At 45.2% G+C, this 22,422-nt stretch overlaps 1 long non-coding RNA gene across 1 annotated transcript in view; it reads right to left on the reverse strand.

Annotated features, from left to right (window-relative positions):
- Nucleotides 1-12,518: 12,518 nt before the first annotated feature.
- The window catches only part of LOC145503975 (uncharacterized), a 100,504-nt gene continuing 90,600 nt past the window's right edge, over nucleotides 12,519-22,422 (reverse strand). Inside the window, exons 4-5 of the long non-coding RNA XR_014051971.1 lie at nucleotides 16,883-16,951; nucleotides 12,519-13,515 (exon numbers count right to left, since the gene is read on the reverse strand). This is a non-coding gene — a long non-coding RNA (uncharacterized LOC145503975). The remainder of the gene's footprint in view (nucleotides 13,516-16,882; nucleotides 16,952-22,422) is intronic.

A 22,422-nucleotide genomic window follows, 5' to 3' on the forward strand; every position in this document is an offset into this window, starting at 1 on the left:
CTCACTTCAGAATATGCCATTTGTTTTAGAGATTGAAACACAGCCAAAGTTAAAATGACATCTGTAAAAGCACAAACATCACAAAGTGCATGAACAATGTGGTTCGCACCCAGAAAGCCAAGGCCAAGGGGACCTCTGCCTGCTTTCCCGCCTCTGAAACAGGAAACAATCCACTCACACCCCCATCTGCACCTCTTTAACATGAGATTTTTATTTTTCAACTAGAGAAATTTCGCATTATTTCATAAGTTTCAAATCCCCAGGATTTTGGTTCCTGTAAAGCTGACCGCACTGGTTAGTAGGAGCTACACCCCCAGACCTCCATCAGGCGGCTGTGTGGCCCCTCAATTATCAGAACATGAGCAAGTAAGGAGTGCTCACCCCAGGTGGCTGCCTGGGAAGCCAGGCCTCGGCATGTCTAGGACCACTCAGGCCAGTATGGTGGGACTTCCTCGAATGGGACAGGGTGTTGGGGAGACAGCTGTACTCCCGTGGTGCCCCACACACTGCTCTCTCAAACTCAGTCTATTAGGAATATGGCTCATGGAGAGACCCTGCTCCCAAGAGCTCCCAGCTGCGAAGCCTTCCTGTCTGGAATCAGGTGGCCCCAGGGAGCCTGACCTCCACTACAGGGCCCAGCACCCCCAACCCCAGCCCTGCCCAGCCCAGGCACTCTGCAGAGCAAGCACTGCTCAGTGCTGGCTTAACACCTGCCACCTGACCAGTTTAGCTGTGGATATGCCAGGCATTTAGTTTAGAGACCCTCCACTACCATCACCATGCTGGGCAATAAAAGAATGCCTGCAGCTGTCCCCGTGGCCTCCCAGGTCTGGCCTTATCCCACCTGGGCAAAAGCTTCAGGGTGCCCCCCTCCTTGCCCTGCACCTTCCCCATCTCTCTCCAAAAACAGTCTGCTTTTGACTCTCTCATTGTTCCTGCGGTACATGCTATGGAGGGTTTAATTCTTTCTTCTATATATTGTTGCTATTCCCTTGCTAAGTAGTGTCTGACTCTTTTCGACCCCATAGACTGCAACACTGTCCTTCACAGGCTTCCCTGTCCTTCACTATCTCCTGGATTTTGTTCAAACACATGGCCATTGAGTCAGTGATCCCATCCAACCATCTCATCCTCTGTTGTCCCCTTCTCGAGAATTCCATGAACAGAGGAGCCTGGCAGGCTACATCTCGCTCTCTGTATATATACATATATATATGTATTGTTTTAAAGAATTATTTTTTCATTCTGATTTATTTATTTATTTATTTTTTGCCATACCTAGTGGCATGTAGGATCTTATCTCTGCAACCTGGGATCAAACCTACGCCCCCTGCATTGGAAGCATGGAGTCTTAACCAGGGAAGCCCCTTAAATCTTTCTCTTTGTTTAATGTTCACATCTTCATTTGCATTTTTCCACTACAACTTTCTGCAGAGACAGCAGCCAGCCACAAGGAAGTCTGCGGTGTGAATGGTACCAAGTCAGAGGCAGCTTTCCCAGGCCCACCACATCAGGCTGGGTGGGAGCAGACAATTCTTACCATGGAATTGGAACATGAAAGTGAAAATATTAGTCAGTCAGTCGTGTCCCACTCTTTGTGACCCCATGGACTGTAGCCCACCAGGCTCCTCTGTGCATAGAATTCTTCAGGCAAGAATACTGGAGTGGGTAGCCATTCTCTTCTGCAGGGGATCTTCCCAACTCAGGTATCAACCCAGGTCTCCTTCACTACAGGCAGATTCTTATGTTGTCTGAGTCAAATGTGGAATGTGTGTGTGGTCTGATCCCAGGAGCCGCGGTATGTTGCCGCTGTCCCGGCTGAGCCCAGGGTGCACTTGCATCACAGAGACCTGCTGATGGCTCTGGGGAGCAGAAGACCTGCAGGAGCTGGCAGTTTGGTTTAGGAAGCAGGAGCCTGGGGTGGGGCAGAGGTGGTAATACTGGGGTGGACCATGGGGAGAGGCCAGAGCAAAGGGGAGAGGCTTAGGGGATGGGGACCCCAGAGAAGAGGGGCAGTAGGGGGTTTCTGAAGAAGACACTTGACAGCTAGAGCCAGCAGGGTAGCCAGGAAAATGCTGATGAGAGGGAGACCTGGCAGCCAAGGGCCACTCCACAGGTGAGGTGATTCACACTGTCTGGGGAAGACCCTTGGCAGCATCTGAGCTTGGGCAGTGAGCAATCCATCACAGCCACCCTGCACGGAGATCTGTGCCTCTGCAGAAAACCGGAGCCACCGGGGAGCCACCAGGAGAAGTGTCCTTTTTCATCACGCCACTGCAACTTACGCCCCTAACAACATAGCTTTCTGATAACAAAAATCATACTGATGAAACCTATTCTAACCATAGCATCAGTGTCACATGGCTTATGCATGCTTGCATGCTAAGTCACTTCAGTCGTGTCTGACTCTTTGCGACCCCATGGATTGTAGCCTGCCAGGCGCCTCTGTCCATGTGGATTCTCCAGGCAAGAATACTGAAATGGGTTTCCATGCCCTCCTCCAAGGGATCTTCCCAACCCAGGGATTGAACCTGCATCTCTTATGCTCCTGCATTGGCAGGTGAGTTCATTACCACCAGTGCCGCCTGGGAAGCCCCAATATGGTTCATACAATGTATTAAAGAAAACCTACTGCAATTATCCCCCCTAAATTTGCACAATGTATCCTTTTATCTGGGGGTACCATGTTACCACATATTTTTTTATAGCATCATGATCTCTATACACCAATGTGTAATGAAAAGAAATACTATGCATCAATACTTTCTTTAAAAATTTTGTTACTGAAACCTACGGTTACCAGTGTAAGGTGTGGGGGATGAACTGGGAGACTGGGATTGATGGGTACACACTACTATATATAAAATAGATAACTAGTAAGAACCTACTATATAGCACAGGGAACTCTACTCAGTACTCTGTAATGACCTACATGGGGAAAGAATCTAAAAAAAGAGTGGATGTGTATGTGTATGTGTAACTGATCCACTTTGCTGTAGGGAAGAAACTACATAACACTGCAAATCAACTCTACCCTCCAAAAAAATTTTTTTTTTAATTTTGTCATTGAACTTCTAAGGAATCATTGCAAATGATGTCTTCTGGGAGAGGGGGAGAGTCTTCTGCATCCCAGGGAGGACTCCCTTAGGAAATGCTCCCTGGCTCGCTTGGCACCTGGCTGGAGGCGCTGCCTGCAAGAGAACTGTCTCTCCAGGAGCTCTTGGGCTCTGGGCCTGCAACTTTGCCAAGACATTTAACTTCCTGCCAGGAAGTCACTGTGAACTGTGCTGCAGGAGACATTCCAGAGAAAGGGGGTGGGGGGAGGGACAAACAGAACTGAGACTAGTTGGAGAGAGCTGGAAGACAGTAGGGGTTGTGGGAGGGGAGGAACTTAGGTGGCAACACAGCAGTCAACAAACTCCTCTTGGGGCTCTGGACACAGTACAAGGAGACTCAAGGCCAGAGGGACCCTCAGTGATGCTGGCCTGCCCACTCTGCCTCTGTCTGGCCCCTTGCCTTGGTGTAACTTTTCCTTGTTGCCATCTGATATCAATGAACATGAACTTGGGCAAACTCTGGGAGATGGTGAGGGACAGGAAAGTTTGGCATGCTGCAGTCCATGGGGTCACAAACAGTCAGACACGACTTGGTGACTAAACAACATTATTGTGTTAGCCAAAAGGTTTGTTCCCATTTTTCCACAAGATGTTATGAGAAGCCCAAATGAACTTTTTGGCCAACTCAATATATTATATTGTGATTATTCACCTATTGTGTGTTTATCCTACTGGAATCTAAGTTCTGTGGCCACAGAGCTTCACACACTCAGACAAACACCCCATTATTCATCACCATGGCCATCTCCACCATCATTTAATTCTCCTGGCAAACGCCTGGTATATGTGATCATTCTGACTCTACAGAGGAGGAAACTGAGACACACACACAGAAGCAAAAAGCAGAGCTGAGAGCCACGCCCAGGGCCGTGAGGTTTCAGGGCCCAGCTGCTTCTCCTCCATTGAGGACGCTGTTAGCAGCAGCTCAGAGGGAGGAGGGCCTGAGCCAGGGAGACAGCACTCAAAGCACCCTCAGTAGAACACTGGGCTCCAGGGACAGCCCCACTCTGAAGACCAGAATGAGGACAAGATGGGCAGCCATATACCATCACATAGCAGAGCATCCTCACCATATGGATACAACAGGTATAAATAATCTCCAGATAGATAATAGTAACCTGCAGTAAAATGATCAGAAGTAGTAAGTTTTGGGTTCACTACCATCTACTACCTCTACTTTTGGTATAATTTAATTAACTGAAGATGTATAGAATTTTTAACAATAGCTGTGGTTAACAACCAGCACACCAAATTCCTGAAAATCTTCTAGTAGGCTCTAGTGAGCCTGCCGGCTGCTCCACGGGTCGTCTTCGGAGGAGGGAGCGAGAAGGGGGCGCCAGCCCCGCCCAAGCTGCTGTGGCTCCCGCTCCCATGCTGTCATGTGGGAACCACATGGCTCAGAGCTTGAGCTCTCCCAAGAGGAAGCAGACGCTGAGAGTCCCGGAAGTCACGTCCCTGTGCATCCTAGCAGACAGCTCCTGTTCCCACGGATACCAGGAGAATGGAAAGGCGCTGGCCAGACAGGGGCCCTGGGGAGTTTCAGGGATGTTGCTACAATGGGCGATGAAAGAATCCAACTGTGGGAATGTCCTAGGATAGCAGCAGGAGCACAAGACAGGTGCCGCGGGAGAGTGGAGCCTACCGGAAAGACCCAGAAATAGGCGGTACCTCTGGTCCCGCACCTCAGAACCACCAGCTGGATGCCTAGCACTCAGCAAAGGACTACCTGGAATTTCTAAGGGCTGAAAATCTTGGGTCGTGGGCAGGGGGCCTTGGAAGAGGAAGGGGAGGAAGAAAGGCAAGGGGGTGGGGAGTGGGGCCCTGACTCCCCACGTTTGTTGCTCTGAACTGTGCCTCACAGGCCTTCCCACCTTGGTGAAGACACTGGGAGATATACACACACACACCCTCACACCCACCACCACCCCACCTCAGTCTTAGGCCAATAACAATAAACAGTGACCCATGGCAAGACTCATACAGGCATCAGGGAAAGAGGGTTTGAGGGAAGTGGGGTCTCGTTCTAGCTTGGCCTTGTCCTGGGTCCACTGTGAACACAGAAACGGGGAACTGGGCTAGATTATCTCAGAGAATCAGCGAGCCTCCCATCCTTACAGCTGTAACCAGCAAAGCAGGTGACAGCAGAGACTCAGACAAGCAAATTCGTGGGGTTGGAAAATGGGAGAGTTCCCAGATGAAATACACTATGCCTAGTTAACTTCGAATTCCAGATTAAGGACAAATTATTCTTAGCATATGCATATCCTAACTATTGCACAGGACATTTTTGTTTTTGGCTTCAGGGCAGCATGTGGGATCTTAGTTCCCCAACCAGGGGTCCAAGGCCCCCTACTCCTTGTTCCCCACTCCAGAAGCACAGAATCTTAACCACTGGACCACCAAGAAAGTCCCCACATAGGACATATTTATACCCCAAATTATTCATTGTTTGTCAGTATTCACTTTTCACTGAATGTCCTGTTTGTCCCTTGCTAAATCTAACAACTCTAGAAATGGGTCTGGTGCATCCCTGTTACCTGCCCCGTCTGCACGTTAGCCACACTCTCCCCTCAAAGGAAGATGAAGCTGGCATCGTGGTCTGTGTGGCAGCCCCCAGTCTTTAGGCCCACAGTTCATTTCATGCCTTAGGACAAGTTGCAAGGCGACCACCATCAGTGTGAACTTGTGGTATGTTTCTGCACCTGTTCCAGGTGCCCAGTGTTCACCTGTCTCTCAACCGATGGGTTTGGTATCCTCGCAATCATCTCCATTTCACAGACAAGAAAACTGGGCTCCGAGGACCAAATCAAGAAAAGATGTAAAATTTTTTTCACATCACTCTACTCTTATGTAATCAAAGAAACCCATGCTCATGATGTAACATGTGGAGAAGTACAAATAAGTTTTTTCTAAAGCCTCTAATGGCTTTAGGGGGTCCCCCAGGTGGCTCAGTGGCAAAGAATCCATATGCCAATGCAGGAGACTCAGGTTCGATCCTTGGGTGGGAAAGATCCCCTGGAGAAGGAAATGGCAACCCACTCCAGTATTCTTGCCTGGGAAATCCATGGATAGAGGAGCCTGATGGGCTACAGTTCATGGGGTCAAAAAAGAGTTCGACTTAGCGACTAAACAACAACAAAATGGCTTTAGAGCCCCAATCCTATGAGCCCTGACTTGTTGAGTGGAATGTGAGCTCTGCTGGGCTCCACTGCTTTGGAGATGGGGATGGGAGTGAAGAACCCAATCACACCATTTTGCACAGCCCAGTTCTGCATCACTGATGTGCCTCACTGACGCCAGGCAGTAGGGAGCAGAGTCCTGACCCTGTTCTCTCACAGGCTCATTCAGTCTCATTGCTTCTAGATGAGGATGGTGCTCAGGTCCCACTTGTCTCAACTGACACTACCTCATGGGAAAATCAGAATACTACTTGCTTCTGCTGAGAGGGGAGTGGACAATCTGCTCCCTTTTTGGTTTCCCAGTGGGGGAGTTAGGGTGGTACCTGCTTCTACCAGGTGGGGTGGGGGATCCCCCAGCAGGGGAATCATAGTATCATTACCTGCTTCCATCTACAGATCGTGGGAATGTGTGGAAGATTCTCTCTCTTCTCATCCCTGAAATGGGGGCAGTTTTCCTGTTGGTGTTTGATTGATATAGAATCAAAAGGTTTTCTGTTCTACTGGACTGCCCCCTTCTCAGTCTTTTGGCTAGAAGAGACAGGTTTTACTTAGTGCTTTTTTTGTTTGTTTGTTTATATCTGTTCATGGTTCTGAGTTACAAGCTTTTCCAACACTTCATCCCATGTAGGAGGCAAAAAAAATTAAATTAAAAAATAAAACAGAGGATTCCCCACCATGTTATTATTCAAGTCTTGATATCCCTAGACAGCTCATCTTCATTCCCCCATTCAGAGCCTTCCTATGTTTGCTGTGTTATGTCCAGAGTTGTTGTTTTTTTTTTTTTCTTTCCACTGGTAAGAAGAAGGACCTAGAAAGACTGGAGCTACTCCATTTTGACCAGAACCAGAAATCCAAATATACTTCTTAAAAAAAGCTGGGGGTGGAGGCTTTCCTGGTTGTCCTGTGGTTAAGAATCTGCCTACCAATGCAAGGGACACTGGTTCAGTTCTTGGTCTGAGAAGATCCCACATGCCACAGAGCAACTACGCCTGTGCGCCACAACTGCTGAGCCCGTATGCCCCAGAGCCTGTGTTCCCCAACAAGAGAAACCACCACAATGAGAAGCCCTTGCGCTGGGGCTGGAGAGCAGAGCCTGCTCGCCGCAACTAGAGAAAGCCCTCGCACAGCAGCGAAGACCCACCACAGCCAATAAGTAAATAAAAATAAATAAACAAACCTTTCCTAAAAAACCAAAACCCAGCAATTACTAAAGTTGTAGAGGAAGAAATTTTGCCAACAGACTAATTTTCTTACACCTAAAGTTCTATCATAGGTAGAACTAGTTTCCGTGTAGCTTGTGGAATCTCCAAATTTGGAATTCTCATAATTAGCTTGGAATCATTCCATCTAGGAATGCCCTGGTGAACCACTAATGTCTTGTCTTCTTCCGTGATGAGAAGTTCTCTGGCTCATGTCTAATTTCACATTTCGTTTCAGGCTGTCCTTTCTATTTCTTCCTAACATTTCCCCCTCTGAATGCAACTTCATGGGAGTTTCTCACAGGGCATACTCAGGAGGAATACGGAGCAGGGTCTCTGAATTTTTAGGTGGTCTTCTGTGACATGGTTTTGCCATTATATCAGAACCACAAGTAAATGTGGAAAGATGGTCATTTTTCTTCAGTTCCTTTTCTGGAGGAAGCATGGTCTCTGCTTTTTTGTTTAAGGAGAGATGCACTCTCTCCCAACTGCAATTGGAAACTTGCATCACTTGCTGATATGCTTCTAAGTCACTGTTGGTTATAACTACTCCATACTAAAACACATGAAGAATGGGACTTCCCTGGTGATCCAGTGGTTAAGAATCTGCCTGCCAATGCAGAGGGCATGGGTTCAATCCCTGGTCACAGAACTAAGATCTCACATGTCATGGGGCAACTAAGCCTGTGAGCCAAAATTGCTGAAGCCCATGCACCTAGGGCCGTGCTCCCCAACAAAAGAAGCCCCTGCAGTGGGAAGTCCAAGCACCACAACTAGAGAGTAGCCCCTGCTCACCGAGACTAGAGAAAGTCTGTGTGTAGCAACCAAGACCCAGCACAGCCAAAAATAAAAATTAATTAATTGAATAAAAAAATCAAGAATGGACCCGTTTATCAGTTTGTGGAGAGAGCCGCATGCTCTTCTCTGTTATCCCATCTATTTCCACTTGATTCAACATGCAATACATTATTTGGAGGATACAGGGTGATTCTGAAATAAATACAGGCTTTTGCTCTGTTTCTGGACTTTTTTATGCTGAACACTTGCTCTGTCATCCATACCACATTATTTTCCCCAAATGCCTTCTGAGAAGCATGTCATAATTATAGCTGTTCTTTTGGTTCAATCATTTTTTTAAAAAAATGTTCTCCAGTAATGGGTGGAAAATATCTAATGCTACATTTATTCATATTTTTAAGTGTGTTTGTTTCTTATCCCACAAAGTGGAATGACTTGACTCAAAAGGCTTGCGCTTCCCAGGTGGCACTTGCCAGGTGGCGCTAGTGGTAAAGAACCCGCCTTCCAATGCAGGAAATGCAGGAGACCTAGGTTTGATCCCTGGATCATTGGGAAAATCCCCTGGAGAGGGGAATGGCAACCCATTCCAGTATTCTTGCCTGAAGAATACCACGGCAAGAGGAGCCTGGCAGACTACAGTCCATAGCGTCACCCAGAGTGAGACACGACTGAAGAGACTGCACACACACACGTCCTCGTGTATAGCGTAAGGAACTATTTTCAATATCCTCTGATAAACCATAATGGAAAAGAATATGAAAAAGACTATATATATATATATATATTTAACTGAATCCCTTTGCTGTACAGCAAAAATTAACACAACATTGTAAGTCAACTACACTCCAATTTTTAAAAAATTGTCCTGTTTCTGCAAGCGATAGTGACCATTTCCTTTTGTTTTTTTCTTTGAAATGGAGTTGAATTGGGTTCTGACCATCTTTATCATCATTTGCTTGGATTCTTTGTTTAGGCTGAGTTTGCTTTGGAAGCTGGATCATGGTTGATGTGGAACAGAAACAGTGCAGAGCACCAGAAGAGAGGAATTTATCACAAGCATTTACTCAGTGGACGCTGAGGTGCGTCTAAAGCTAGCCCATGCCAGCTCCTTTTCCAAAAGACGTTTTGAGTTTACAGTTTGTTTTCTGTGCACCAACTCTGCTCCCCACAGTTCTTCTGGAAGTGTTAGACTTCTTCAGTAAATACAACTCTCAATGGTTATGGTTATTGTTATTGTTGTTCGAGAGGGTGTCTAATCCATGGTCCTTGAGAGCTTTCTCAACTCAAAATGTTTTCTTTTGCACACACTGAGTCTGGAGCCTTAAATGAATGTCCAGCAAATCTGAGATGAGGTGCAGTGGTTTCAGAAGTACATGATGATTCTGGACTTGGTTTTGTCCCCAGATTTGTGGCAATCTCCCCTCCATTTGGGCTTCTCAGGTGGCTCAGTGGTGAAGAATCCAAGAATCCAGTTACCAATGCAAGAGATGCAGGAGATGCAGGTTCAATCCCTGGGTGGGGAAGATCCCCAGGAGAAGTAAATGGTAACCGACTTCAGTATTCTTGCCTGGAGGATCCCACGGACAGAGGAGCCTGGCAGGCTATGATCCATGGGGTTGCAAAACGTCGGACATGACTGAACACACATGCCCTTCCTTTTTATTTGAAATAACTGATATCTGAGTTCTCCAGTCTCACTTTATTAAAAGGCTTTAATATCCTTTTTTTGTCTTTTCAGAGATCATGGCAGAAGGTGAATGAAGGAAACGTGATTTCCCAAATTGCTCATTTTTTAATGTTTCAACTTTGTCATACATTTTCACAGGTTTTAAAGATGACATTTCATTACTATTTGGGTTTTTACTTAGATTCCACCCTGGAAATGCCCTTTGCTGTGGCCACAGGATTCATGGCAGCCATGGGTGCCCACACGCTGTGTCCAGAGAGGATCACTGGTGCCCATGCAATCGAGAGGCCTGTATGCCTCTTCACCCTGGCCTCCTTCCCTCAGTGCTCTGGCACAGAGACCTCCTTTCGGTCCTTGATGTACACTGACTCTCTGCTACCCCAGGACCTTTGCACATCCATTCCTCTGCTACGGGGCTCTTCCCTTGATCTCCACAGGGCAGCTGCCCCTCAACACCCCCTCCACCCCCACCCCCCCACGCATACGTTACCACCAGTCACAGGCCATTATTCTCCTCTGCTTCCTTTGTGCTGTTGGTGTTTGTTTTGGTACGTCTTACCAAAATTAACTTACCCTGCATATTTTTTGCTGAGGTACTCAGCATCTTGCTCCCTTGTAGAATGTGAATCCTGTACAGGCTGGAAACTGGACCTTCCCCTTTCCAGCCATGCCCACATAGCAATGCCCAACATCTAATGATCCTTGTGTAAATATTTGTTCAAATGAATTAACTGGCAGGGCTGGACAGAACTCAGGTGTGTCTCCTTGAGATGTGTCAGAGGGCCTGGACCATGCAGAAAGCTCACAGATTCACCAGACCTACCCTTGGTGTCTCTTGCATCAGCCACTCTCTCGGTACTCAGGCCTTGGCCTGTCCTGACTTGATGTAACTGCATGGGGAGCGCTGGACTGGTTTAGATGAGAATGGCACATGAAAGAAAGATGGAGACAAGGAAAGCACATAATCAAAGAGGAGAAAAACTGAGCCTTATGCACTTATAGAGTGCCTGGAAACTCAAACTCAAGCTGAGTTTGGTAGAAACGCTAATCACAGTAGAAAAGGGTTTTGTTTGGGGTGTTCAGGGTGTTTTTGTTGGTTTTGGGGGGAAGTTTTGTGTTTGTTCATTTGTTTGTTTGTTTATGGGGTTTTATTTTTTGGATTTTGTTTGCTTTTTGCTTTTTGGTTTGTTTTCTGGCTGTACCACTTGGCTTGAGGATCTTCGTTCCCCAACCAGGGATGGAAAGCACTGAGTCTTAACCACTGAACCTCCAGGGAATTCTCTTATTTTTGCCTTTTAAATCATTTGTTTGTCACAGTGCTGTGAAACATGTACTATCACCTGTTATCTGTCAGTCTCAAATGAGCATCAAAAATTGTTCACGTGCTTGTGAGTGGCTTCTGGCATCCTTAAGACAAGACTTTGACTAGATAAGGCACGTGACCCATCCAAGACTGGACACTTCATCACTGCAAACTCCAGACTGAAGAAGAGGTGTAGGGACACAGGATGAAGAGCCAGGAAACTTGGTAACACAGGAAACAAGAGGACAGGGAATTGGGAAGAAGGGGAAAGTTCTCCTCCAGTACCTCTGAATCAGAACTACATGCTCTTGAAAGAGCCTGAGTTGTCCACCTAGTGAACACTGACTGTGGAACATTGAAACAAAGTCCTGGTCCAAAACTCAAGAGAAATTTAGGAATATAAAGAAGGACTATGAAAGAATAGCCAAAGGATGAAACCAATGACAAAAGGCAAGATAGAAACTAACGTGAATTCTGGGGACTTCCTGGGCAGTCTAGGAGTTAAGACTCCATGCTGCCAATGCAGAAGGCATGGTTTGATCCCTAGTTTTTTTATTTTTAATGAAAAAAAATTTTTAAGTCAATTCTGGAGAAGACTGAGAAGGGTTTGTAAGTGCAGGACGGTGAAGTGTATGATGGCTTTTAAAATTTCTATCAAATAATTTTTTTAATTTGTGAATTTTATAACTCAAGGGGTGGTAGTTCAGATGGAAAGATACACCCTGGACCACGGCAGATTACAAGGTCACAGAGGACACTGGAGTCTCTCCTCTATGGAGAACCCTCAAGAGCGAGCTGATCTGACATCTGGCTGGGCTTGGCAGTGGTTTTGTGAAGCCCCAGAGATAAATGAGGGGTGAAAGTTGTGACTCTCCTAACCCCAACTGTCCTTGCATGGAAAGAGATAAATGGACAGCCCATTTTGAGATTCAAAGGGCAATGCAGAAGAAAGCAACCTGAGTGATGAAATTTCACCACAGAAACCCCCTGAGAGGCATGCAGAGGTGTGTATACAGCATGAACTTGACTAAGGAAAAAAACATGTAGATAGAGACATATGTTGAAGGGAAACACTTGAGCCCCAGAGTTTCATAAGTCATTGTCAAAGACCTAGTGTTCATATTGGTTAGAAATGCACATGATGTAAAACAAACATGGACTTCCCTGTGGTCCAGTGGCTAAAATTCCACAGTCCCAACGCGGGGGGCCAGGGTTCCATCCCTGGTCAGGGAACTAGACCCCACATGCCACAACTAAAGATCCCACATGCTGCAACTAAGAACTGGAGCAGCCAAATAAACAAATATTTAAAAAGAAAGAAAAAAAACATTAAAAAATCATTTTATGATAAGAAAGTGTCTTAAATCAGGGGTCACAATTAATCCAGTTTTGTGTACCTGATATTGGAGTTACAAAATAAAATGATTGGTAGGGTATATTCTTATTTTTTTTTTTTTAAGATTTCTTTCTTATGTGGACCATTTTTAAAGTCTTTTATTGAATTTGTTACAGTATTGCATCTGTTTTATGTTTTGTTTTCTCGGCCGCAATGCTGGCGCGACCTTACCTCCCTGACCAGGTATCGAACCCATCCCCCCACCCCACATTGGAAGGTGAAGTCTTAACCACTGGACTGCCAGGGAAGTTCTGGTACAGCATATTCTTAAAAAATAGATGTTAAAACTCTGGGTGGAATGATTATGGGAGATTTTTATTTACTTTTCAAAGTTTTTTTGGATGAGTGTATAATAGATTCATAACCAGAGGATATTTTAAAAGAAAGTAAACATCATAGCTACTCCAGCCTGTTCACTTTTTACTTTTTTTATTGGTCTCCCAATTATATGGGTTCTTAGCCATCGATTCCCTCTTGGGCCACAGGACATTTCCTGAGCTGGGCCCGGTTCTCTTGAGAATCCTGAAGATGCCTGCCATGTCTCTGGCCCCAGATCCCTGCCGTGGACACCAGCGTCTAACACACAGTGTGTTTTCTGAGCCAAGGTGCCTTCTCAGGAGTCGGCTCAGTGCCACTCTGACTGGGGAGAAGCACTGTCCAGCCTGAGCCATTCAATTCAGACACTGGCCTCCAGCCAGGATCCAGCCCAGGGAAAGCCCGTCTGCTGGGTTAGGAAGTCGCGGGTCAGTGGGAGGAAGTCTGGAGGACACACGGCTCATTCCACGGTCCTCTTGTTCTCTCAGTGTTTACAGCTCTCTCTCAAGATGTGGAGCCTTCCTAAATAAAATGAATGATGGAAGCAAAAGTGAAAAACAAACCCCTCCCCTTTCTTCCCACAGACACGAAAATTGCAGGGCTCCATCCAAAGTGGACAGCCCTAAAAAAATAAACTGTGTAGTATAAGCAATGATATCTTAATCTCTACTGCATCTCCAATTATGTCCTGTTGTGAATTTTTAATAATGTTTATTTATACTATCTTCTTTTCAATATGGCTTACTGTAAATTTATTTTATTGGTCTTCTCAAAGAATCAGCTCTTGGATTCATTGATCGATTGTATTTTGGTGGGACTTCCCTGGTGATCCAGTGGTTAAGAACCCACCTGCCAATGCAGGAGACACAGGTTCGATCCCTGATCTGGGAAGATTCCACATGCTGAGGAGCAACAAAGCCCATGTGCCACAACTACTGAAGCCCTCGAACCTTTGCTCTGCAGAAAGAGGAGTCACCACATTGAGAAGTCCACACACCGCAACTAGAGAGTAGCCCCTACTTGCTGCAACTAGAGAAAGCCTGAGCACAGCAACAAAGACCCAGAGCAGCCATAAATAAACAAACAATTTTTTTTTTAATTGTATTTTGGGAAAGTTGACTCTGTTCATTTCCCAGGTCCTTGAAGTGAATGCTTAGCTTATTCATTTGAAATAATTTTTTATAAATGCATTTAATACTAAAAAAAAAAAAGATAAAAGTGGGAGGCCCAGCCTGAGGGCAGGGACAGCTAGGAAGGAAGGATCAGAGCACCCCTCCTCCACAATGGTGATTCACGGTCATTGAATTTCCTACAATGTAAAGGAACATGGCCTCCTGTCAAGTGAGGACTTCCTGTGCCCGAAGACTGGAAGACAAAAATGTGTTTGGAAATTCCAAATCTGACGGGTAAAGCGGTGGAGTTGTTACAGACCTCTAGCTCCACCTGGCTCAAGCCTTTCATTTGTCTAGCCCTGAATTAGTCCTATGACCTCTCTGAGCCTCAATTTCCATCTTTAGAAAATGATGGCAATAAGATTAACACCAAAGAGGGTTGATGAGGGTTAAATACACAGCACATTAACTAGCACATGGTATACCCTCAGTGTGTGTGCTGTGTGCTCAGTCGTGTCTGACTGTCTGTGACTGCCAGGCTCTCCTGTCCATGAAATTTTCCAGGAAAGAATACTGGAGTGGGTTGCCATTTCCTACTCCAGGGAATCTTCCTGATTCAGAAATTTGAACCCTTGTCTCTTGTGTCTTCTTCATTGGCAGGCAGGGTCTCTACCACTGCAATACCTGGGCTTCCCAATACCCTCAATATTTGGTGGTCATTGTATCATCCACCAATGCAAGAGACATAAGAGATGTGGGTTTGATCCCTGGGTTGGGAAGATCTCTTGGAGGAGGGCACAGCAACCCACTTCAGTTGGGATTCTCTTGCCTGGAGAATCCGCATGAACAGAGGAGCCTGGCAGGTTACAGCCCATAGCATCACAAAGATTTGGACATGACTGAAGCAACTTAGCACACATGCATGTTATCATCGTATGCTTTTCCAACAGCGAATGTTGGGAGAATGAGGCTTTCTTGCCAGGGGAGACTGGGATACAAGGGCAGGGGGTGACAGGAATGATCTCTGCCTTCCTGACAGCCTGTGTAGAGGACTTTGGGGGGAAAACCAGCCAATGACCACCATCTCAGGTGGTGCCTGACATGGGATACTGAATGGTCACTGCAATGGGAGTTGAGGAAATTGGGTCATCTCCAGTGCTCTTCACCGAGGACAGAACGTGTGTCAGATACATTGTAGAAGTTAGAGCAGCAATAGGGTCATTTTGGACAAGTCACTTACCATCTCCAAGGTTTGGCTTCCTCATTTCTAAAGTCAGGACTAAAAAATGAAATGCTGAAAATAAAAGTTCATTGTGAACTCTCAAGTGGCTCTCCAGTACACTGCAGTGGAACTTTCCACATGACTGCATTCTAAGATGACACCCTATAAACCACGTGTGCGGCTTCTCAAGTGACCTGGGAAACCTGTGGATGCTGACTCAGTGTTAAAGCATGTTGTTGGGGGTGCAGGTGAAAATGCACCTGAAGGTGGATTGCAGTTGGTACAAATACCTTTGCAGTTGGTGATTCAACTCGTGTTTCTTGAATACAAAGCATGAGCCAGCACCCTACTTGGAGCTGTCAGTCGCCTGGAACTAAGGCAGAGAGGAAGACTGAGCAGTCCATGCCCACATAGGAAGTCAAATACAAGTGAAGAAACTCCCCACGTGGGAAATCATACTAGTCAGAGAAAAGTGGTGGGGTTAACCGCCACTCAAGTAGTGATATAACACTTGATAAATATCTTAAGATCTCTTGGTGCACTTCCTTTTAGCTGAAGGGTGCTAGACCCATCTTTAATGTATCATGCACCTTTGTGATGTCGCTGAACTAAAAGGCTTTTCAAAGAACGACTCAACTCAGAAGAAAAGGGCAAATCCAATCTAATGAATTCCAAGAGGACTGGTACAGATTGCTTACCATATGAGAAACTGCTTTACATACATGAGTCTTATGAGAAAAAGAATAATTCTACAATCCTGTTTCTTCTAATTATGATTCAAAATTTAAAAACTGTTAAAAAACTGGAAAAATCAACTACATTTAAAAGTGACAGCTTTTTAATGACAAAAACAATATTCACGTGGGCAAACTGGGATATAAATGCAATTAGTAACAAATAATGAGGAAGGGGTTTGTAAGGTTATAGTAAGAAAAGAGAGGGCTTCCCAGGTTGCTCAGTGATAAAGAATCTGCCTGCCATTGCTGGAGATCCAAGAGACTCCAGTTTTATCCCTGGGTCAGGAAGATCCCCTGGAGAAGGAAACAGCAACTCACTCCAGTATTCTTGCCTGGAGAATCCCATGGACAGAGGAGCTTGGTGGGCTACAGTCCATGGAATCGCAAAGAGTTGGACATGATTGAGCATACACTCATAATTTAATAATTATTTTGAGATGAGTTGCATCTAAATTAAAGAGCATTACAATTCCATGTCTTCAAAAATATTCTAAGTTTCAGAACTTTTTCAACAATCCAATCTGTCCTTTCCTTAAACACCCCAAACGCTCTCTTTCAACTTACATATTCTGTAAACGGGAGGCAAGCCCAGTGCTGTGCTTAGTCATGTACAACTCTGCGACCCAATGGATTACAGCCTGCCAGGTTCCTCTATCTATAGCATTTTCCAGGCAAGAATACTGCAACGGGTTGCTATTTCTTTCTCCAGGGGATCTGCTTGACGCAGGGATCGAACCCACGTCTCTTGCTTCTACTGCGTTGGCAGGCAGATTCCACTAGCACCGCCTGGGTAGCCCAGATCCTTGTTTCATTCATACCTCTGTTTCCTTCAAACTGCTGATCAGGACCCAGGCTTTGTTTCCTCAGCTCCGTACTGCAGGACAGCCCTAGGGACAAAAGTCATCAGCAAGAGCATGGTTAGAATACTCCAGACATTCAGGTCCACCCTGGGCCATCTCAGGATGACTTCTGTTGCAATGTGGGCTGCCTGAGGCTGGGCTGGACACCATATGGGCATGCTGGGTGCCAGACTTGGGCCCGATTCCCACACGGGAAAACCAGAGACAACAGTCAGCATGTAAACCTGCTGTGGGGCAGACACGGCCCTGAAGCACTTCACCTGGATTAACCAGCTCAGTGAGGTTGGCACTCTTATCTTCCTTGTTTATAAGTTGGGAAAGAAAGGCACAGAGAAGTTAAGTGACTTGACTGGCATCACACATGTTTTGAAGAGTAGAGCTTGGTCTTGGACTGGTTCAGAGGCTGCAGTTCTGAATCTCTGCCCCGTGCTGACTACAGGAGCCCAGGGAACCATGGCAGAGGCAGAGAGAAGAATAACAGGACTGGGGAGCCTGGTGATAAGAGAAAGGGACCCAGGAGAGTACTTCCCTGGGGAGGCAGGTTAGGATTCCACACTTCTATTGCAGGGATCATGGGTTCCATCCCTGGTAGAGGAACTAAGATCCTCCTCATGCTCAGCCAACCAATCAATCAATGAAATGGCTATAATTTTTAAAATTTTAAATAAAGAAAGAAAGATAGCCAGGAAAATCTGAGACTATGTCCAGCGGTCATTGTCCTGGTGCAGGCCAGGCCTGGGATGCCTGGGAACCCACAAGGAATCTGGGGTGGGGGAGGAGAGGCCCTGGGGAGGCGCTGTCTTCCAGGCCCACACCCCCTGGCTTCTGTCTCAGTAAATGGAGGGGAAAGGCTGGAGTCCGACTGCAGAAAACACCCCCTGAGCGAGGATCCCCTGTCACCAGGGAGTGGCATACTTTTTAAGAAAAGGAGGGAAGATGCAAACCTACAACCTTGTGCACTGACTCTGCAAAGCCATTCAGTTCAATGATCAGAACAATAGCAGTGAGCTCAGCGGTCACTCACAACTGTCAATATGTCCAAGGTTCAGGGGCGGCTTCTTGACCTCTAGACTCAGAGCAGGTTTGACCATTGGCTCCTTGTGGAAATGTAGAGTTGACAAAGATCATTCTACCCCTACTTCCGTCATCTACGGGCGACCTGCATGGGACCCCCACAGTAATATCTACCACACACCCTCTCAAGTTCATCTACCGAGAGTCCCCACAGTGGATGAAACATACTATAAATAACCTTTTAATTTAATATTTAACTATGACAGACTAGGTGCCTTCTTTTCTTTTTTTTTTTTTGAGGGCAAGTGACTTTCTCATAACAAATTCCTTATTTTCAGAAGTCACGTGGTCTCTTTCAGACCAAACAGGCATCACCAAATTGTTATTTTGGGGGGTGACTGATTATCAGAATCAGCTTCATAATTTGCAGTGCAAATGAAAACTGGAGACCCTTCTTCAAAAAAGAACAGACACACTTTGGAGATACTGCATGTTGGATTCCAGGCCACTGCAGTTGAATACTATAATAAAGTCCGTCCATCGCACAAATTTTTTGTGTTATCAATGCATGTGAAAGTTCTGTCTACATTTTGCTATGGCTTATTAAATGTGCACTAGCATAATTCCCCAAAAAGACATACTTTAAATTTTAAAAAAGCACTTTATTGCTAAGAAATGCTAACCACCATCTGAGCCTTCAGCAAGTCATAATCTTTTTGCAACAGCACCGTCAAGGATCACTGATCACAGACTACCATCACAAAGAGTAAATAACAGAAAAGTTTGAAATACTGTGAAATTCACCAACGTGTGACACAGAGACACAAAGTGAGCAAATGCCACTGGAAAAACTGAGCCTATATATACTCAACACAGGATTGCCCCAAACCTTCAATTGGTGAAAAATGCAGTATTTGCCACGCACAATAGAGTAAGGACTGAACTCAGAATTTTAAGATGGGGTGAGAGCAGAGAATGAACCAAAGGTGGATCCTTTTGAGTCTGAAATGTGAGCAATGGCACAGGTTCCACCCTAGGACTCCAGGGTGAAGGGTGAAGAGTGCTTTTCTTCATGCTTCTATCACCTGGAGTTGTTCCCTCAGGAGGCGTTTCTCTGAGTCCTGCCCATGGATCTAAGCGGGGGCACAGAAAACAGAAGAAACTGGGCCTCTCCAGGGAGCCCCCAGCCAACAGAGCAGAGAGTGGGCCCCTGAAAGCGTCGTTCGTGACCACCAGATGGACGGATAGGTGGACGGGGCTTAAGGCATCCATTCTTCTTATTTTAGGTCTCTGGGAAGCCCGAGCATTTGACCGATTCCCAATTTCTTGTTCTTGCAAATAGAGACCCCTAAGTCCATGGACCTCAGCTGAGACATCATAGCACATGCTGTTGGTCAAAAGATCCTCAAACAACTACATCATTTTTTTTAATTGAAGTATAGTCAACATACAATTTGTGATCATTTCTGCTCTACAGCTAAGTGATTCAGTTATATACATATATATATTTATTCTTTTTCATTATGGCTTATCCCAGGATATTGAATATATTCCCCATGCTTTACAGCAGGACTTTGCTGTTTACTCATTGTAAATATAATAGTTTGCACCTGCTGATCCCAAACTCCCAATCTGTCCCTTCCCCACCTCCTTGGCAACCACAGGTCTGTTCTCTATCTCTGTGAGTCTCTCTCTGTTTTGTAGATAGGTTCATTTGTGTCATATTTTAGATTCCACATATGGATAGTATCATATGGTATTTGTCTTTCTCTGACTTCACTTAGATATGATAATCTCTAGGTCCCTCCATGTTGCTGCAAATGGCATTATTTCATTCTTTTTTATGACTGAGTAATATTCTTGAGCTATATGTATATATTTATATATACATATCACATCTTCTTTATTCATTCCTCTGTTGATGGACATTTAGGTTGTCTCCATGTCCTGGCTGTTGTAAATGGTGCTGCAATGAACACTGGAGTGCATGCATCTTTTTGCATTATAGTTTTGTCTGGATATATATGCCCAGGAGTAGGATTGCAGGATCACATGGTAATTCTGTTTTCAGTTTTATGAGAAACTGCCATACTGTTCTCCATAGTGGATTCACCATTTTGTATTCCCACCAACAGTGTAGGAGGGTTTTCTTTTCTCCATACTCTCTCTAGCATTTGTCATTTGTAGACTTCTTAATGATGGCCGTTCTGACAGGTATGAGTTGGTGCCTCACTGTAGTTTTGATTTGCATTCCTCTATAATTAGTGATGTTGAGCACCTTTTCACTCCATTGTTTTGATTCGATCAACTCACCAAGTCTTGGGCTGTTTCCTCTCCCCTTTCCTCCTTTAATTTTTTCATGTGTGTATTTTAATGAAAATAAAATCCTTTTATTATGTGATTCATTTTCCCTCTAGTAATCAAAATATTTAAAAGCATTTGCTTCATAGAGTGCTTTTAGTATTGGCAGAAGTTTGAAATTCCTTTTCCAGCTCACCCAAGTTCCATTTAGATTGAATGGATGGCAACGAGAGCTCCCTTTTTCAGTTTAATGCTCATGGTCAGGAAGGGCTAATTCTACTCTTCCCATTTTGGGTGGGAAGATAGGCCATGTTTAAAGTCAGGTCAGATGTACTGCTCAAAGCTGTGGTCCAGTGGTAAAGAATCCTCTTGCCAATGCAGGGGAAACGGGTTTGATCCCTGGTCTAGGAAGATTCCATATGCTGCGGAGCAACTAAGTCCACACACTGCAACTATTGAGCCTGTGTGCTGACACTACTGGAGCCAGCACACCTTAGAGGCCATGCCCCACAACAAGAGAAGGCACTGCACCCCACAACTAGAGAGCAGCCCCCGCCCACCACAGCTAGAGAAAGCCCACATGCAGCAACAGACACAGAGCAGCCAAAGATACATACATACACATATTCTTTAAAAGCATCTCTTTGTAAAAACATCTGAATTTGGGTTCTCAATGAGTGTTTCCCATTGACGTCCTCCCCACGGGAGGTCACATGCTCATCCACATGAAACTTCCTCGCTCAAAACACTTTTTGAACTACACTTTGGAAGTTGCCTCAAAACTGTGGCCTCTCTGATAAGAATTCTAAATTGTGGCAAATTGTCCTCTGAGGGCAGATTAGCTTTCTGAAAGCAATCTGAGGTCACTTGAAGTCAAGTGGAGAACCAAAGGCGCACCAGAAGTAAGACCCAGCTCTGCCCCAACTGTTGTTCTTGTGAGCCATCCTGGGGCTTGGGGGAAATTTAAGGAGGAACATTCCAGATCATCTCTGACCCAGGCATCATAGGGGCTTGGTTAGACTAAGTCTACATCCCTTAGGAGGCTGCTTTGATGAAAAAAAAAAAGTCATTTATCTTATTGTATAAAGTTAGGAATATTATAAATAACCTTTCAATTACCTTACTTTATAATAATATCTCATATACATCAAGTTGTAAAGAAGATTTACCTTTGACCTACTGTCTATTGCTTTTTTAAAAAACCTAACATTATGAAAGACTCTGATGCTGGGAAAGATTGAGGGCAAGAGGAGAAGGGGGCAGCAGAGGATGAGATGGTTAGATAACACCACTGACTTAATGGACTCAAGTTTGAGCAAACTCTGGGAGATAGTGAAGGACAGGGAAGCCAAGTGTGCTGCAGTCCATGGGGTTGCAGAGAGTCTGACACAACTTATTGACTGAACAGCAACAACAACATTGACAAACCACAGCTTTCAAATAAACTGCCAATGAGATGGGACCAGGAAAAACAAGAAAAAAACGATCTAAATAATGCCACCAGGAGACAGTTCCACGTAGCAACCCAAAATATGACATCTTTCAAAATGAGCAACTTGCTACCAAGACTCACAGTACAATTTCAAAAGAACATACATTGTCTTGTCATATTCTTTGTTGAGAGAACAAGTTAAAGACACTAAAAAAATTTTCTTAATAAAATGAAAAATTTTAAACCATGGCAGACATGAAACCCAATTGTTTTTTAAGGCAAGTGACTCTCACAACAAATTTGGTGATTTCTATAAGTCTGATGAGTCCTTTCTGTGTCAGATCGTATTTCTTCAGACCCACATTGGCCATCCTATAAAGTCAAAAGCAGCTATCTCATGGCTCTGGCATCTTTCCATCTGGGGCTTAGGCCATCTTCCCCTACTTCCTTTGATCCACTGTGGGTGGGCAGGCAGGGGTGTGGGAAATTGCTTAAGAGGGAAAGAAGGATTATTCTAAAGTCAGGGCTGGAAACCTGGACTGAATATGGTTTGAAAAGCATAGTCAAGTCCTGGGTTTTCTCTTTCCATTGCTGAGGTTATATTTATGTAAACCCTATCTGTCTTGTTCATAACAAAGGCAGCATGGGGAGCACAGGGAGCTCAGGACCCCTAGAGAGCTCCAGAGTGTGTGTGTATCTCGGGTGATTGTGGAGCCAACCCTGCCCAGACAGCCGGCCCCGCTACAGCCTC

Source organism: Giraffa tippelskirchi, chromosome 4 (assembly GCF_054371585.1).
Source record: "Giraffa tippelskirchi isolate mGirTip1 chromosome 4, T2T-mGirTip1v1.2.pri, whole genome shotgun sequence".
NCBI classification, from domain to species: domain Eukaryota; kingdom Metazoa; phylum Chordata; class Mammalia; order Artiodactyla; family Giraffidae; genus Giraffa; species Giraffa tippelskirchi.